Here is a 20,265-nt window from a genome sequence, read left to right as displayed (position 1 = left end):
ATTCGGTTAGGTTTGTGTGCGGATGGCTTCACGCCCTTTTCTATCTCTGCGATACTGTAACGACCTGATCGGTCATTTTGAGCTCTAGCGCGTCGATCAGCGGTTTGAGGCCTTCAGTAGTTCACTTCAGGTATTATGACTTATACGTGTGGTCGAAATTGAATTTCAGGAAGTTCAGAGTTGATTTGAAAAGAAAATTCTAAATTCAGAATCTTTAAGTTTGAAGGGTTGACTAAGGTCTGCCTTTTGAGTAAACGGCCTCGGAATTGAGATTATAAGGTTCCAATAGATTCGTATGATGATTTCGGACTTGGACGCATGTTCGAGTTGAGTATCGGGCAGTCCGGAACCATTTCGGCGCCTATTATGCAAAGTTAGCATTTTGGAAGTTCTAGAATTTCATAAGTTTGGTTTGAAGTGGATTTTGATGTTATCGATGCCCGTTTGGAGTTCTGAGCCTTAGAATAGGTTCGTATCGTGATTTGTGACTTGTGTGTAATGTTTTGTGTCATTCCAAAATGTTTAGGTGTAATTCGGGCGCGTTCGGCGAAGTTTGAAGGTTGGAAAAATGGAAGAAAGGTTTTTGGCCATCGATTCATAATTTTGATGTGGTTTGACCTGATTTGAGGCTTCGGCTAAGTCCGTATCGCATTTTACGATGTGTTGGTACGTTTGGATGGGATCCCGGGGGCCTCAAGTTTGAAACAGATTGAAAATGAATTGGAATTTGGATTTTAGGAGATGCTGTTGCTGCTGACGACTGGTGTAATCGCACCTGCGGAAGTAGTGGCCGCAGGTGCGTAGGGGGTCATCACAGGTGCGATTTTCGTGAAGAAGGTCTGGGGGCACAGGTGCGAGGAAATATTCCACACCTGCGAAGTCGCAGATGCGGAGAAGGGGTTGGAGAAGCGGTGCTGGGCAAGAGGCTATGGTTGCGTAGGTGCGAGAGAATTTCCGCACCTCCGAGCTCGCAAGTGCGGGCTGTTGGTCGCAGAAGCGGGAAGGGGACTTGGGCTAAAGGAGCGAAGAAGCGGACTCTTGTCCACAAAAGTGAACTGCTGGGAGGCAGGGGGTTTTCATAGATGCGATGTTTGGACCGCACCTGCGAAACCGCAGATGCGGTCAAGTGACCGCAGGTACGATGACCGCTATGCATAGGGCCATGTTAAGTACATGGGTTTGGCTTATTTTTATTTCATTTCTTCCATGGGATCCAGCCTTGGATCAATTTTGGAGCGTCATTTTCATCGTTAATCATGAGGTAAGTAATTTCTACAAGTTGTGAGTTAAATATACAAATTTGGGCTTGTAAATACATGAACAATTATGGAAATTGTGGGATTTAAAGAGAAAACCTAGAAATTAGTATTTTTGGATTTTAACCACGAAATTGGACATGGAATTAGGGATAAATTATATATTTGAGTTCGTGGTGTTATAGGTAAAGTTTATCTTCAAATAGTTTCAGAATCCGGGCACGTGGGCCCGAGGGTTGACTTTATTGACTTTTCAAGTGGAGTTGGGAAGTATTATGAATTAATTAATTATGATGTTGGAGTATAGTTTTATTGGCTTCCATGATTGTTTGACTAGTTTCGGAACGTTTGGCTTGGAGTTGAGTGTTAGAGTGGCGTTGGAGCCGGTTATGGAACTTCGGAGTGAGGTAAATCTCCTGTTTAACTTTGTGAGGAGGAAACTACCCCATAGGTGATGTAATTGTTATGTGCTATTAGTTGTGGGTGCTATATATGCACGAGGTTACGAGAGTCTGTACGTAGCTAAAACATGTTTATGTCCGGGTAGACTTAGGACTTTACCATGTAATATATGAAATATTTGAATTCATTTTGCTGGTTTAAATAATTGAAATTATAATTGAACTTGATTTAGAAATATATATACATATACATTAGGCCGAGCCTTATTGTCTTAAGTTGTTGGCAAGTTATTTGAGAAACGGTAAAGTTTATACTCACCTTGTGTTCATATACTGTATCGTAAGCTCGTGTCTCGTAATTCGATAATTCCTTTCCTTTCTTGTGAAGCGGGCCAAATGCCTCGACAGGATTATGTACCACACTCTCATGGGAGCAGGCCGTTCACCTCAATAGTATAATAGATGCATCTCTAGTTCATGCCGCTCGACCCTCGGTAGTGTACACATTATGATGGGATCGAGACGATCACCTCGATAGTATCATATTGTTTCTCAAATATGGCCGTGCGACCTGGGCATAATCGTGCGCTATAACGCTAGCAGTCCGAATATTCGCGAGATTTTCCTTCCACTAATGCCTTACATTTTATATGGGAATTCTTATCCGTTTGTTATTGGCACTTGATATTCCCGAGCTGTCGAGATAGAATACGAGATTGAGAAATTGATATCGTTAAAAGAAATTTTGGAAGATTGTGTTAGTTACAGATTTACCTCACTACTATTGTTGTACGCTTATCTGTTTATGATTTACCATATTGATTTATTGGACCACTAGTAAGTGCTGATGTCGATCCCTCGTCACTACTTCTCCGGTATCAGGCTAGATACTTACTAGGTACACGTTGATTTACGTACTCATGCAGCACTTCTGCACTAAATGTGCAGGATCTGACAGGTTCATTTGATGATCTTCTTGGCGCGTAGGTGCTGCTGTTGAGGAGACTTCATATGAGTTGCATTCCATGCTACACATCGCAGTCCACAGAGTCTCCATCGTACTATTTATTTTATCCTGTCTTATTTATATTCTAGACAGATGTTGTATTATTATTGTACTCCTTAGTAAATGCTCATGCACTTGTGACACCGGATTTTTCGGGGTACCTACTAGGTGTTCATTATTGTAGTTCGCGTAATTATTATCATTTCACCTTGTAATTTATACCTTATACGGAAATTGAAAAATAAAATCACGGGTTTTCTACGAGTACTAGATTTTACACTACTTATTCAATGGGATTCATGATTTCAAAAATAATAAAATGAGTAACTAAGTTGATTAATCATCGTTGGCTTGCCTGACGGCGGCGTTAGGCGCCATCATGACCTATAGTGGATTTTTTGGTCATGATAGCTTAGTATTAGAGTGTTAGGTTTATTTAGGTCTCACGAGTCATGAGCAAGTCTAGTAGAGTCCTGCGGATCGGTACAGAGACGTCTGTACTTATCTTTGGGAGGATACAGGGTTTTTTGGAGCACTTCCCTTCTTGATTCCTCATCGTGCGATTTAATTCTATTAAAGCTCATGCCTTCATTTCCTTAGTACTCAATCTTATGCGACGTGGGGCACTTGTTATCAATTGGGCATCGAGGAGTTGTAAATGGAACCGCAAATATGGTGCATGATGTTTTTCTCCTTGAGTATTTGAGTGAGCTATTATCGTTACCTTGCGGAACAGATTGTTGTGAAATGGTGCTTGAGAAATAGTTGTCAGAGATAGCGGTGTGTAGCTGTTTCGGAATCGAATTGGTGTTTCTAATGTTGATGGCTCGAGAAAGATGATCTTCTAGGAGGTTTTGAGTTGGTAGTAATTTATTAGTTCAGGTGCTATAGGTATGGATTTGATTTGAGGCAATATTTGGGCAGCGAAGGATGAGAAAGGACATCGCGGGAGGTGTCTTGCGGTGGTTGAATTACTAGCAGGTCAAATATGAAGAGCAGAGGTCGAGAAATTGCTTAAAGGAGATGGTTTAACCGAAGTGAGAGTGGTAGAGTAGCATATGGATTCTGTGGTAGGATAGCCACATGCCTTGAGAAAGGTTTAGAGCGATTTGGGAATCGTTGTGGGAAGCGACTTGGTCTACGGATTTTATTTGAGATGGAAGCTACTGCACTGAGGAAGATTGAGTATGGCAAAAAGGAGTTTGTTTGAAATGAAGAGGGGTGTGAAAACTTGATTACCATTTTTAGATTCAACATGACTTCGAGTTTGGAACGTATTGTCGGACTTTCAGTTGATGTCAATGGGGAAGGAATAGACTTGTACAACTGGTGGACGAGCATGGGCTCAGGAGGGTTTACTGAATGCGTGGTAGTTGTACCCAGTGAAACGTCGTTGGAAGATGTCGGCATGGAATTCCACAGGCGAGTTATCTCCTGTGAGTAGGTTAGCGATTGTGTAATGTTGATGAAGCTTCTACGAAGAATTCTACTTGCTACCCGGTAGGATGTCGAATATGTGATTATGGCTGATGATTCAGAATGTTCATGAAACGTTTAACAAAAGATTTTGAGAAATTTGGCCGGTTAAAGGTGCGAGATCATGGTAATTGAGAAGGAGGAATCTTTATGGGTTTTAGGTTTATGTAATTGTCATGCCCCAAACTCGAGGAGCGCGACCGACGCTCAACCGAGTGAACCCAATCGAGCAAGCCTATGTTACATTCTCATCATAACTCATGCTTGATTTATCAAGATATAATTAAATCATGACTTTCATATTTGAATGCATTTGGCTCAATGGCCCGTAATTGTTTTTTTCTTTTCTTTTCTTTTTCTCTCGTGATGGGTACATAGCTTCATAAATATTTGTGAACATAAATACATGACAAAACTCAAAAACTTAAGTGCATGACCCACAATATACATGGAGCTTCTATGACAATAGGTACCTAAGTACATAAAACCAACTAGACTCAAATGCCCACTGGAATTGTAGCGGGCTCACCATAATCTGCTGCGAAGAAGATTCTTATCAAAGATCCATATCATCCTGTAGAAGTATACCTGCATCCATTAAAAGATGCATTGCCCCCGACAAAAGGGACGTTAGTACTGTCGAATAGCACTAGTAAGTATAGCTAAAAAATGCTCTTTCAAAATAGAATGCCAATATGATCTATACGTGGAACACATAATATAAATTAATTGAAACAACAAGCACGAACAAGGCCAATGAAAATGGCACGTAATGTCTGCGTTAACAATGCAGTTCACTAGACCGTCCATATCCTTCTCTTATCTTACACCTATACATTTCATAGACTGTTCATAGAGTTCCATAGACAATACACCTATGCGTCTCATGGACCGTTCATAGGATTCACATATATCATACAATACACATGTGCGTTTCATAGACCGTTCACAGTGTTTATTTACACAATACAACTGTGCGTTTCATAGACCGTTCATAGTATCATCTATACAGTACACTTGTGCGTTTCATAGATCGTTCACAATGTTTACTTACGCAATACAAATACACTTGTGTGTTTCATAGACCGTCCATAGGATTTCATAACACAATATACCTATGCGTTTCATAGACCGTCCATAGGATTTCATAACACAATATACCTATGCGTTTCATAGACCGTCCATAGGATTTCATAACAAGATATACCTATGCGTTTCATAGACCGTCCATAGGATTTCATAACACAATATACCTATCCGTTTCATAGACCGTCCATAGGATTTCATAACACAATATACCTATGCATATCATAGACCGTCCATAGGATTCCATAATATAATATACCTATGCGTTTCATAGACCGTCCATAGGATTTCATAACAAGATATACCTATGCGTTTCATAGACCGTCCATAGGGTTCATAACACATCATTATGCATATCACCATGTATAAACTCAAAGAGACATGATTAACATTACTTTTAAGATCGTAAGTTCCCGGATCATTGAGACACTTCATGTTCATGCTCATTATGGAGAAACATCGCTCATTACATTAGCACATTTATGGTGAATCAATAAGCCAATTTCAGTGGCACATGGCCCAAATTCATTTTCATAAGATTTATCATTATTTATTGTATTTGCCATATGTGATCATAGGACATCAAGAACATTTAAAATATTTAGGAACGCTATAGCTTCTCCTCATGAGGGCGTAAGAGCTTATAACACATTGGAAACATAAGTACAAATACATTCGTCTCATAACCTTCCCCACCATATATCACTTCACAATTACTTTCAACTACTTACAACATCATTATTTCTTTGGCTCCCTTGGCCATACATATTCTTATTCATTCATGGCACTATGGCCGTATATCATATTCCACACTTTCAATTCTTCCCTTTCATAGATCATCATCATAATTATCAACAAGTAGAATATTCCAGAATTCACAACTTTAAGTTCATTAGTAATGAAGGCTTTAAACACAATAGATTTCTTTCCAATAAATAGAGTTAAATGATTGGCAATCGAAGCACAAGTTAAGATGATACACAATTTCCACTCACAAATGTGTAAGAACACAAAACACATTGAAAATACTTACAAAGCATAGAATTAGCTAAAATAGCCACATTTGGGCATCACTTGAGTTCATAAGCTTTTACCGAATTATATTATCGAAGTCAATTTTGGAATAATTGAGTCAAAGCTCGTTTCATAATCTTTCTAACATTATTTCATTTCATTGGCACCATTGGCCACAATTATAAAATCACTCTTAGCATGTTGGCCGTACTTAATATTTCATGCTCACCTTTTTACTTTCAAACATAAACATCATCATAACCAACAACAACATTTCAAATCAAGGTGTGTAGTACACATGTGAGCAATTAAAAGTCTAAGGCACATAGAGATATTTCAAAAATTTGGCATAATAGCCTTTGTTTGAACTCGATACATTATTAATGCACATACCATACTTGAACACATCCTCAATTGGTAACATAACATGAATAAAGCATTTAGGATACTTATTGAACATATATCTTTCAACACAAACTTACTCGGAAGATATATCTTTCAACACAAACTTACTCGGGACATATATCTTTCAACACAAGCCACTCGAGTCTTACATAATTTACATGAACATCGTGGGATTCAATTCTAAGAGAAGAGTTTAGCCAACATACCTTGCTTTGAGCTTTCCTTAAATTACTATAACATTCCGGAAATTCTAGCAATCCCAATCTATTTTGATATATTATTTGGAAGATATTCATGATCTCAGCTCATTTGAGCATTTTATCAAACACTAGGTGTGCAAATCTAACTACAAGGTTCTTGTTTAAGATTTCCTGCACTCCACAACCTAATATTTACTATTTGAGCTCAAAACACTTTCCATAAACCTTATTAGTACAAGCATGTATATATAATGCTCTTATACCCAAGAATCATACTCCAAATCAACCATCGTTTACCTACATTCAAAATAAAAGATTATGGGTTTGAATCTTACCTCTTAGATTAAGAACTTGTGAGATTTCCTTGTTAATCTTCCAAGGCTTGAGCAAGACTTGATGAATAATTTGCCTAGGGTTTCCTCTCTCTCTCTAAAACACTCTTCCTTCTCTCTAAAAATATCAAAATGTTGGCCAAAATGACTTAACCCCCCTCTATTCCCGTCTTTGTGGTTGTTTAATGAGTTCCCACTTGCACGGCCGCGGATTTGAGGAAGAAACTCTAAAATATGCTCGGCCGCGCATCTGGGCGCGCATATGACAGAGGTCCAGTAAAATGGCCATAACGTTCTGTATATATATATATCCAAATGACAAACGGTTTGATGCATTAGAAACTAGATTCAAAGAGAATTAATTGGATAGGTAGATCACTACGTAAGGCATTATATTGTGGGAGTTCTATGCATTTGAATTTGGGTCTTGTGCCAATTGAAACATCCTTTCTACTTAATGAGTCCAACTTGTTCCACACAAGTTCTTGCCATTCCCAAAATTCCTTAGTATGTTCCAACACACCTTAAACATACATTATCAATTCAACATGATGTGGCTCTATCCCATAGGTCTCCTTTTAATACTCAAATACGTTATTCCCAGATACCGTTGGCGCACTTTAAAAACATAAATCATTAGGAAATATTTATGAGGCCTTACATTCTCCTCCACTTAGGATCATTCGTCCTCAAATGAGGAGTAGAGTCCATCCCAAAACATTTAACATAACTCGACTCTTCTTTCAAATATTTTAATCCCCCAAATTTGACTAACTCCAAAACTTTTCAGAAATTTCGGCAGAGTCTCCATTGTAACTAGGCCTATCCACCTGTCAGAGAATCCCAGAAATTAATCCTAAACAACATATAGATAACACCACATTGTACCATATACATGAAATCAACAACCATGACTCTCGAGGCTAACTGTATGACCTTGCTTAACTTGGTCGTATCCTTGACTTTTCCTTCCTCCATTACGAGGACAATTGGGCACCTTACACATTATTCCTGGCATGTGCGTCATTCCTTTAATCCTTATGCCTTTATAATTTCATAGCATGATGTGCAAACATTCCTTGACATTAACAAGTGAACTCAGAGACTAACTCAGAACCTTAACGCACGATCGAGGATAAAAGAAGAGAAATATTTCCAAATTATTGTTGTAGCCTCCCTATTATAAGGGTGGCCGGCAACACACCGATAAGAGGGACTCTACTGACACAGCTCCATGACACCTTAGGACTCCTAAACCGTGATCTGATACCAAGTTTGTCACGCCCCAAACTCGAGGAGCGCGACCGACGCTCAACCGAGTGAACCTAGTCGAGCAAGCCTACGTTACATCAACCTCTTGTCATAACTCATACTTGATTTATCAAAACATAATTAAATCATGACTTTCATATTTGAATGCATTTGGCTCAATGGCCTGTAATTGTTTCTTTTCTTTTCTTTTCTTTTTCTCTCGTGATGGGTACATAGCTTCATGAATATTTGTGAACATAATTACATGACGAAACTCAAAAACTTAAGTGCGTGACCCACAGTGTACATGAAGCTTCTATGACAATAGATACCTAAGTACATAAAACCAACTAGACTCAAATGCCCACTGGAATTGTAGCGGGCTCACCATAATCTGTTGCGCAGAAGATCCTTATCAAAGATCCATATCATCCTGTAGAAGTACACCTGCATCCATTAAAAGATGCAGCGCCCTCAGCAAAAGGGAAGTTAGTACTGTCGAATAGCACTAGTATGTATAGCTAAAAAATCCTCTTTCAAAATAGAATGCCAATATGATCTATACGTGGAACACATAATATAAATTAATTGAAACAACATGCACGAACAAGGCCAATGAAAATGGCACGTAATGTCTGCATTAACAATGCGTCTCACTAGACCGTCCATATCCCACTCTTATCTTACACCTATACATTTCATAGACCGTTCATAGGATTCCATAGACAATACACCTATGCGTCTCATGGACCGTTCATAGGATTCACATATATCATACAATACACATGTGCGTTTCATAGACCGTTCACAGTGTTTATTTACACAATACAAATGTGCGTTTCATAGACCGTTCACAATATCATCTATACAGTACACCTGTGCGTTTCATAGACCGTTCACAGTGTTTACTTACACAATACAAATACACTTGTGCATTACATATACCGTTCACAGTGTATACTTATACAATACACATGTGCGTTTTATAGACCATTCACAGGATTACATATACAATACAAATACACCTGTGCATTTCATAGACCGTTCACAGTGATTTAATAACATGATATACCTATGCATTTCATAGACTGTCCATAGGATTTCTTAACACAATATACCTATGCATTTCATAGACCGTCCATAGGATTTCATAACACAATATACCTATGCGTTTCATAGACCGTCCATAGGATTTCATAACAAGATATACCTATGCATTTCATAGACCGTCCATAGGATTTCATAGCATAATATACCTATACGCTTCATAGACCGTCCATAGGATTTCATAACAAGATATACCTATGCTTTTCATAGACCGTCCATAGGGTTCATAACACATCATTATGCATATAACCATGTATAAACTCAAAGCGACATGATTAACATTACTTTTAAGATCTTAAGTTCCCGGATCATTGATACACGTCATGTTCATGCTCATTATGGAGAAACATCGCTCATTACATTAGCACATTTATGGTGAATCAATAAGCCAATTTCAATGGCACATGGCCCAAATTCATTTTCATAAGATTTATCATCATTTATTGTACTTGCCATGGGTGATCATAGGACATCAAGAACATTTAAAATATTTAGGAATGCTATAGCCTCTCCGCATGAGGGCGTAAAAGCTTATAACACATTGGAAACATAAGTACAAATACATTCGTCTCATAACCTTCCCCACCATAAATCACTTCACAATTACTTTCAACTACTTACAACATCATTATTTTATTGGTTCCTTGGCCATACATATTCTTATTCGTTCATGGCGCTGTGGCCGTATATCATATTCCACACTTTCATTTCTTCCCTTTCATAGATCATCATCATAATTATCTACAAGTAGAATATTTCAGAATTCACAACTTTAAGTTCATTAGTAATGAAGGCTTTAAACACAATAGATTTCTTTCCAATAAATGGAGTGAAATGATTGGCAATCGAAGCACAAGTTAAGATGATACACAATTTCCACTCACAAATGTGTAAGAACACAAAACACATTGAAATATACTTACAAAGCATAACATTAGCTAAAAAAACCACATTTGGGCATCACTTGAGTTTATAACCTTTTAGCGAATTATATTATCGAAGTCAATTTTGGAATAGTTGAGTCAAAACTCATTTCATAATCTTTCTAACATTATTTCATTTCATTGGCACCATTGGCCACAATTATAAAATCACTCTTAGCATGTTGGCCGTACTTAATATTTCATGCTCACCTTTTTACTTTCAAACATCAACATCATCATTACCAACAACAACAATTCAAATCAAGGTGTGTAGTACACATGTGAGCAATTAAAAGTCTAAGGCACATAGAGATATTTCATAAAATTTGGCATAATAGCCTTCGTTTAAACTCGACTTGAAGTTGACACTTTATTAATGCACATCCTTAATTGGCAACATAACATGAATAAAGCATTTAGGATACTTATTAAACATATATCTTTCAACACAAACTTACTCGGAACATATATCTTTCAACACAAACTTACTCGGGACATATATCTTTCAACACAAGCCACTCGGGTCTTACATAATTTACATGAACATCTTGACATTCCCAAAACTCCTTAGCATGTTCCAAAACTTCTTGGAAAGATTGTTGAGCTCAAATAGTAAATATTAGGTTGTGGAGTGAAGGAAATCTTGTAGAAGAACCTTGTAGTTAGATTTAAACACCTAGTGTTTTATAAAATGCTCAAATGAGCTGAGATCATGAATATCTTCCTAATAATGTCTCAAAATAATTATTAAAGCACGATGTTCATGTAAATTATGTAAGACCCGAGTGGCTTGTGTTTAAAGATATATGTCCCGAGTAAGTTTGTGTTGAAAGATATATGTTCCGAGTAAGTTTGTGTTGAAAGATATATGTTCAATAAGAATCCTAAATGCTTTATTCATGTTATATTACCAATTGAGGATGTTTACAAGTATGGGATGTGCTTTATAATGTATCGAGTTCAAACGAATGCTATTATGCCAAATTTTGTTAAATATCTCTATGTGCCTTAGACTTTTAATTGCTCACATGTGTACTACACACCTTGATTTGAATTGTTGTTGTTAGTGATGATGATGTTTATAGTTGAAAGTAAAAAGGTGAGCATGAAATATTAAGTACGGCCAACATGCTAAGAGTGATTTTATAATTGTGGCCAATGGTGCCAATGAAATGAAATAATGTTAGAAAGATTATGAAACGAGCTTTGACTCAACTATTCCAATATTTACGGGGCCTTACAGTAATTATAGCTTAAAGCTAAGTGGGGGAGCCCACAGTCTATAATTGGATCGTGTGGTTGTCTTCTTGTGCGATTTTTGGTTATCGGTGCATTGGTGGATTATTATGACTAAGAAAGTAAAATATCAGGGGTAATTCGAGCAAAGAACTTGATGAATGTGTGCTATACTTTGCCTTATCGATTCATGTGCAGTTTTGGGAAGACTCAGAGTTTATGATTCTTGTGGGTGCGATGCACAAGGAAAAGAATTCAGTCGGTTGCTTCTTTGAGAGGGTGTTCATGTGCTAGCAGAGCGTTGGAGTTTGGTTATACCCGGGACCAGGACAGAGTGGGTGACTCTCAATAGTGGTTCTAATGGGTTCAAGGATGTAAGTGCGGTGTCTAAGGATTTTGGGTCCGTTGTGTGGTTAAAGATCGAGTTTTTACAGTGGGTATTGAGATAATATGATCTCGTGATTTGGGTCACTCGGGATGAGTGTTAATCTAGTTTTGTTATGTTTTTGAATGGAGCTATTATTATTTCTAAGGTAGGTCAAGAGTAAATCAGAGGAAGTTGGGTCGGTTGGTAATGGTTTGAATCAACGTGATTGAGGCAATGATCAGTTCCTTCGGTGTGTTAAAGTTGTACATGTGATTTGTGGAGGTACGTGCTGGCTTGACAGCCACCGTAATTTGATTGATTTGGAGGTATTTGATTATAATGGTCTTCTATGTGTAGATAGATCCCGGAAGAGTTATGGTGGTTTAGACCGCATATTGAGCTTTGTATTTTCTGCAGTTATGGGAATTCGGTTGCGTGTTGACATCGTTCCTCTGAAATATGTTGAGTGAAAGGGTTCTAGACGATGAAGTGTTTATTCTATTGGTGGTTCAGGAGTTATGATGAAATTCTTGTACTCTCACATAGCGACATGATAGGTGCAATGAGCGGCATGAAAATTGGAAGTTGAGGATCAAGGTTGCGGTTCGTTGTTGACAAGAATGTCACGAGCTCGGATGAGCAGAAAAGAATTCAGATGTTCAAAGCAAGCTGATATTTTCTTTAGTGTCACCTGAGAACGGTGTCCTGTGTAAGAGGCTTTGTGTACTGATTTGCGGATTCTCGATTTGCTTTATAACATTAGCATTGTTGGTGGTATGGAGGTGCAGACCTAGCTACCTGGTACGGAAGGTCGTGGCAGCATATCACACGGGGACATCTGTATAAGTGTGACATGTTAGTTACTTGATTGTTAAAGATTGAAACCAAGCATGGAGATTATGGTACCATCGTTAATGTGAGAGTTTATGCCTGAAAGGCACTCTATTCCTTTGGTTGTGAACTGTGGAAGTTTTTTCCGGATTAGGATGACTGCTCGTGTGTGCCATGAATAGGGCCATTGTGGATCCTCGAAAGGTTGTTGGCCCAGTATGGTATAATCAGGATCGGCTTGAGGTCCGTTGGTGGGTCTAATGTGAATGTGTGCTCTACGTCAGGTCGGATGCGTTAATTCGGCATAGCATTGCATACAGAGGATTCTTCGGGCGTTGGATGTTATTCTCGTTGTCAGCTATTCTATGTATTACTCTATTGTGCCATGTGGGTTGTGAGACGACTTGATTATTCACACATATGTTGTGGCTCTGTGTATTTTGTGGTATTATATGAGCAGGATGGCTCTCGAGATGCAGGTCATTTAATGCACCTTAGTCGTGCCTGGGATTTGTAGCGTATGGCGCTATCCATCTCCCCAGGGTTGTATTTTTGCACTTAGCGTGCTTGTGGTCGATATTCAGGTATTTTGTAGGTATAAGCATTATAGCTTGATGGGTATTTCCTTATTTATTGTTATGTGTGGTCGGGTGTCCCGCCACCACGGGTATGTTGTTTGGATCTGGTTGCACGTCGCAACGGTATCATGTGTGGATCGGGTTGCACGCCGCAATAGTGAGATGTTGAGTACGGTTCCCTATATCTATTCTTGTGTATTTTGTTTCTCATTCTCTGAGAAAGGGTTCATGGCATCTGTTCGACCGTTTTATTCGTTACGTGGGCTGGGTAATTCTTTTCCATAGTTCGTTCCTCCTTATGTGTCATATTCAAGTTATGGCTTATCGGCGCATTGATGACATCATATGAGATCTTGGTCAGTGTTTGAGGGGCTTATTTCCTGAGCAGCTTGTACTGGATGAGACGATATTATTGGACCTAAAATCAGTGCAATCAGATTTATATCAGGTATATTAAAGAGCAAATATCGTTATTCAGTTCATAGTGAGTTAATAGTTCTTGTCAGGAGGAGAGACTCCATGATTTGTTGATTCGGCAGGTGGTTATGAGTTTCTACACATCTCTTTCGTCGTGGTAGTGTTGCAAGAGTTGGAGCTGGGCTTACATGTGTTATGAGGTGTATTGCGAGCATCAGATTCGTGAAATTTCAGCTATTGTGGTCGGAGGATGCTATTATGGTCAAACGACTTATGAGATGCATGGCGTGATTTCAACAGAGGAGCATGATCATGTTGATATAGTGTGTGGTGATTGATGCAGTGTTCATATGTTAGAATTGGGTCTCGTGGAGAATTTCGGATGTTGGAATTTGGTTCTAAAGCTTGTTGGCTAAGGTTATAGGAAGAATCTTCAGTCTGGCTCAAGCTAACCTGCTCACATGGGTTATGGTGGCACGGGTAGGTGCACGAGGTGTTAAACAATGATTTTGGACAACTCCAGAGTAGTTCTTGGCACGTTCGAGGATGAACGTATGTTTAAGTGGGGGAGAATGTAATGACCCGATCAGTCATTTTGATCTCTATCGCGTCGATCAACGATTTGAGGCCTTGAGTAGCTTCACTTCAGGTATTATGACTTGTACGTTTGGTCGAAATTGAATTTCGGGAAGTTCAGAGTTAATTTGGAAAGAAAATTCTAAATTCGAAAGCTTTAAGTTGGAAGGGTTGACTAAGGTTTGACTTTTGAGTAAACGACATCGAAATCGGGATTTGAAGGTTCCAATAGATTGGTATGATTATTTCGGACTTGGACGTATGGCCGGGTTGAGTATCGAGTGGTCTGAAAGTATTTCGGCTCCTATTATGGAAAGTTGGCATTTTAAAAGTTGTAGAATTTCATAAGTTAGGTTTGAAGTGGATTTTGATGTTATCGATGTCCGTTTGGAGTTCCGGGCCTTGAAATAGGTTCGTATCATGATTTGTGATTTGTGCATAAAGTTTGGTATCATTCCGAAATGTTTAAGTGTAATTCCGACGTGCTCGGCAAAGTTTGAAGGTTGGATAGTTAGAAGAAAGGTTTTTGGCCATCGATTCGTAATTTTGATGTAGTTTGACGTGATTTGAGGCTTCGACTAAGTCCTTATCACATTTTGGGATGTGTTGGTACATTTGGATAGGGTCACGGGGGCCTCGAGTTTGTAATGGATTTAAGATGGATTGGAATTCGGATTTGAGGAGATGTTGTTGCTGCTGAAGACTAGTGTAATCACTCATGCGGAAGGAGTGGCCGTAGGTGCATGCAGGTGCGGTCACGCAAGTGGGTAGGGAGTCGTCGCAGGTGCGATTTTTGTGAAGAAGGTCTGGGGGCACATGTGCGAGGAAATATTCAACACCTGCGAAGTCGCAGATGCATAGAAGGGGTCACAGAAGTGGTGCTGGGTGAGAGGCTATGGTTGCGCAAGTGCGAGGGAGTTTCCGCACCTGCGAGATCGCAGATGCAGGCTGTGGGTCACAGAAGGGGGAAGGGGCCTTGGGCTGAAGGAGCGCAGAAGTGGAGGAATTCCGTAGAAGCGGACCCGCAGAAGCGAACTCTTGTCCGTGAAAGTGAAGTGCTGGGAGTCATAGGGTTTTAATAGATGTGATGTTTGGACCGCACCTGTGAAACTGCAGATGCGGTCAAGTGACCGCGGGTGCGATGACCGCAGGGGGCCTTGTTAAGTATGTGGGTTTGGCTTATTTTCATTTAATTTCATTTCTTCCATGGGAGCAGACCTTGGAGCGATTTTGGAGCGTCATTTTCATCGTCAATTATGAGGTAAGTAATTTCTACAAGTTGTGAGTTAAATATACGAATTTGAGCTTGTAAATACATGAAAACTTTTGAAAATTATGGGATTTTAAGGAAAAACCTAGAAATTGATATTTTGGATTTTTACCACTAAATTGGATATGAAATTAGGAATAAATCATATATTTGAGTTCGTGGTGTTATGGATAAAGTTTATCTTCAAATATTTTCGAAATCCGAGCAAGTGGGCCCGAGGGTTGACTTTATTGACTTTTCGAGCGGAATTGGGAAGTATTATGAATTAATTATGATGTTGGAGCATATGTTTCTTGGCTTATGTGATTGTTTGACTAGTTTCGAAATATTTGGCTTGGAGTTGAGTGTTAGAGTAGCGTTGGAGCCGATTATGGAACTTTGGAGCGAGGTAAGTCTCATGTCTAACTTGTGAGGGGAAAACTACCCCTAGGAGATGTAACTGTTATGTGCTATTAGTTGTGGGTGCTATGTACACACGAGGCGGTGAGAATCCGTACGTAGCTAAAACATGTTTATGTCCGGGTAGACTTAGGACTTTACCATGTAATATTTGAATTCATTATGCTAGCTTAATTAATTGAAATTATAATTGAACTTGATTTAGAAATATATAAATATACATTAGGCCTAGCCTTATTACCTTGAGTTGTTGGCAAGTTATTTGAGAAATATTACAGGTTATACTCACCTTGTGTTCATATACTATATCGTAAGCTCGTGTCTCGTAATTCGAAAATTCCTTTCCTTTCTTGTGGAGCGGGCCGAACGCCTCGGCAGGATTATGTACCACACTCTAATGGGAGCGGACAAGTCGCCTCGACAGTATAATAGATGCATCTATGGTTCGTGCCGCTCGACCCTCGGCGGTGTACACGTTATTATGGGATAGGGCCGATCGCCTCGGCAATATCATATTCTTTCTGAGATCTGGCCGTACGACCTCGGCATAATCGTGCATTATATCGCCAGCAGTCCGAATATTTGCGAGATTTTCCTTCCATTGATGCCTTGCATTTTAGATGGGAATTCTTATCCGTTTGTTATTGGCACTTGATATTTTCGAGGTGTCGAGATAGAATACGAGATTGAGAAATTGATATCGTTAAAACAAATTTAGGAAGATTGTGTTAGTTACATATTTACCTCAATACTATTGTTGTACTCTTATCTGTTTATGATTTACCATATTGATTTATTAGACCACTAGTAAGTGTCGACGTCGACCCCTCGTCACTACTTTTCCGGGGTTAGGCTAGATACTTACTGGGTACACGTTTATTTACGTACTCATGCTGCACTTCTGCACTAAATGTGCAGGATCTGACAGGTTCATTTGATGATCTTCTTGGCGCGCAGGTGCTGCTGTTGAGGAGACTTCATATGAGCTGCATTCCATGCTACACATCGCAGTCCACAGAGTCTCCATCGTACTATTTATTTTATCCTGTCTTATTTATATTCTAGATAGATGTTGTATTATTATTGTACTCCTTAGTAAATGCTCATGCACTTGTGACACCGGGTTTTGGAGGTACCTACTGGGTGTTCATTATTGTAGTTCGCGTAATTATTAGCATTTCACCTTGTAATTTACACCTTATACGGAAATTGAAAAATAAAATCACGGGTTTTCTACGAGTACTAGATTTTACACTACTTATTCAATGGGATTCATGATTTTAAAAATAATAAAATGAGTAACTTAGTAGATTAATCACTGTTGGCTTGCCTGATGGCGGCGTTAGATACCATCACGACCTATAGTGGATTTTGGGTCTTTAAAGACACCATATTCATGCTGGCATGCCTTTCTTATACCTTACAATCTACTGCTTGAGTTGTGTATGACAAGTCCATATATATTTTTAAATAGTATTATCCCCGATCCACGTAATCCAAAAAGTTTGATTGATGTATATTTGCAACCTTTGATTGATGAGCTAAAACATTCGTGGTATGATGGTGTTGAAACATATGACATATCAACCAAGCAGAATTTCAACTTGCGTATGGAATGTTGTATGGGTGAATGACTGTTGGAAAGTTAGCTTGTCCTTACTGCATGGAAAATGGTAAAGCGTTCACCTTAAAACATGGCCGCAAACAATCATGGTTTGATTGTCACCGCCAGTTCTTGCCAGTTGATCATGAGTTTAGAAGGATGAAGAATGCATTCAAAAAGAATAAAGTGGAACATGATTCTACACCTCCGATACTTTTCGGTGAGGAAATTTGGGAGAGGGTGCAGAACTTCACTAAAGTTATAGAGGCTCCACCTTCTAGATTTTTCGGATATGGTGTTACTCATAATTGGACGAAACAGAGCATTTTTTGGGAGTTGACTTATTGGAAGGGTAATGTTCTTCGACACAATCTTGATGTTATGCATATTGAGAAGAATTATTTTGATAATTTGTTCAACAAAGTGATGTATGTTAAGGATAAGTCAAAAGATAACCCGAAGGCTAGAATGGACTTACAAGAGTATTGCAGGTGACCTGAATTGTATTTGCAGACAACGAACAATGGTAAGGTGTTCGATCCCAAAGCTAGTTACACATTCACTTGGAGGAGAGACGACAAATTTATGATTGGGTTACGAGCTTAAAGATGCCTGAGGGTTATGCGTCGAATCTGGGAAAATGTGTAGATGTGGAAGTAGGGAAGTTGAGCCATTTGAAAAGTCATGACTGTCATGTTTTCATGGAGACATTAGTACTTATTGCATTATGCGGTTTGCCCGAAAGAATCTGAAAACCCATCACAGATATTAGTTTGTTATTCAAAGACTTGTGTTCTACCACATTGAGGGAAGAAAACCTACTTCGTATGGATTAGAACATTCTTTTAATTTCAAATAAGTTGGAAAAAATATTTTCATGTGGTTTCTTTGATATGATGGAACACCTTCCATTCTACCTTGTATACGAGGCACGACTTGGACGACCTGTTCATTGCAGATGGATGTGTCCCTTTGAGAGGTATTATTATAAGTTTGAAGTAATCTTCTATTTTATTTGAATGCTCTTGTCTAATACGACATTATGCAGGACAATTGGAAAATACAAATAATTTTTTGAGTAGAGGAATAAGATTGAAGGATCTACATGCGAAGCCTATCTTGCAAAGTAAACTGCACATTTTTGTTCTTACTATTTCGAGAGTAACGTGCCATGTTCTAAAAACAGGCCCAATAAGCACAATGTCGCATGGGAGAATGATCCATTATATCCACCAATGTCCATCTTCAATCAACCAGGCTGATGTTCTAAGGATGTTAGAAAGAGAAGTTTAAATGATGTGGAGTACAAGTCAGCTACAATGTATGTGTTGCTAAATTTTTCTGAAGTTCAATCATTTCTTAAGTAAGTGTTAATTTATTGTTAATCAAAATGTAAAATATACAATGATTATATTGATGCAACTATTAAATTGTTTTGATGCGTCGCTGTCACTTTATGGCTCAATTTGGTAATGATATTGTATATACGAGATTTGATACGTGGTTGAAACAATTTGTAAGTTTATCCTTAAAATATTCTGTTTATTCCTATTTTATATATATATATATATATATATATATATATATATATATATATATATATATATATATATATAAATGATAATTTGTGAGTTTTTTTCAACACTATCTGTAGGTAAATAATCCAAATAATAGTGTAAATTAAATTTTTAAAAGATATATCTTGGGGACCTGGGCTTTAGGTCATAACAATGTCTAAGTACGTAGTGAATGGTTACAAGTTTCATACGGAGGATTGCTCTCATAATAAAAAAAGCAATAACAATGAGGTGTGGGTTAAAGATGGTTATGGCAACCAAGTTGGAGATATTGATTATTATGGTGTGGTCAAAGAAATAATAGAACTAGAATATACAGCTTGGCCATACAAGAAATTGGTACTCTTTAGATGCAAGTGATTTGACCCAAATCCAATAAGAGGTACAAAAGTGCATCAGCAATACAACATAATTAAGGTTAATCATACGAGGGAGTATGATCGCTATGAGCATTTCATAATTGCATATAACATTAGGCAAGTGTATTATGCCCCTTGTCCATTGTAGAGGATTCAGTCGGATTGGTGGGTGGTAATCAAAACTAAACCTGTGAGTAGGGTAGAAGTCGAGAATGTGTTGGATGTTGCATATCAATACGGTATCTCAAGTGTTCACAAAATAGTGGATGATCAGTTAGAAAATGATTTAGAGCATACTGAACGTATATTAGAAGAAGTTGATATAAATGAAGTAACAACTATAGAAAATGAGGACGAAGAATCAGCTGATGAAATTGAAATAAGTGAGGACGAAGAATTCTCGGACGAGGAAGAATTTGCCGAGGAGGATTAACAAGTTGGTTTTTTTAAAGCACTCTCGTGTTATAACTAGTTTCTTATTTTATCATTCTAAATATATATTAAATTATGCAGATGGTAGGCAAGGGTAAAGGTAATGATGATCCAGGTAGTTCACGGGGTCGTTCTAGGAAGGGAAGGAGGAGGGTAAATTCTG

This window comes from Nicotiana tabacum, chromosome 2, assembly GCF_000715075.1.
Source record: "Nicotiana tabacum cultivar K326 chromosome 2, ASM71507v2, whole genome shotgun sequence".
In the NCBI taxonomy this organism is placed as follows: Eukaryota; Viridiplantae; Streptophyta; class Magnoliopsida; order Solanales; family Solanaceae; genus Nicotiana; species Nicotiana tabacum.
The sequence above is the reverse complement of the archived record's forward strand: the minus strand, read 5'-3'. Positions refer to the sequence as shown.